General features: G+C 41.9%; 1 protein-coding gene across 1 annotated transcript in view; it reads left to right on the plus strand.

The window, feature by feature from the left end:
* The window catches only part of LOC107036122 (neuroligin-4, X-linked), a 206741-nt gene that overhangs the window by 172916 nt on the left and 33472 nt on the right, over positions 1 to 353 (plus strand). The window lies entirely within an intron of this gene.

A 353-nucleotide genomic window follows, 5' to 3' on the forward strand; every position in this document is an offset into this window, starting at 1 on the left:
GCGTCGGACGGATGAGTAATTTTTACGGAACAGATCGTAGAATTTACGTGACGATTGACACTTTTTATTGAATTTTATTTCGCTCCCAGATTACGTTTCGAAACGTAATTTTTACGTCTTTTTTCTGGTAATTTTGATTGAATATTTCTCTTCGTGCATTGGTTTGATAACATTGGACTGATATTTGTTACCAAGCGTCAGCCGATGGTCGGCACCCGTGACCTACCCAATGCTTATTAATGCTCCCAGCCGGAGGGTCAGATTTTCGGGTTTTCCAGGGCAAGTGGATTTTCGCCAAAATCGAATTTTTTAGCCGGGTGAACGTTGATTCCAACTATTTAAGCGCCGGGCTA

Source organism: Diachasma alloeum, unplaced genomic scaffold (assembly GCF_001412515.2).
Source record: "Diachasma alloeum isolate Michigan unplaced genomic scaffold, Dall2.0 Dall_scaffold_00206, whole genome shotgun sequence".
Lineage (NCBI taxonomy): Eukaryota > Metazoa > Arthropoda > Insecta > Hymenoptera > Braconidae > Diachasma > Diachasma alloeum.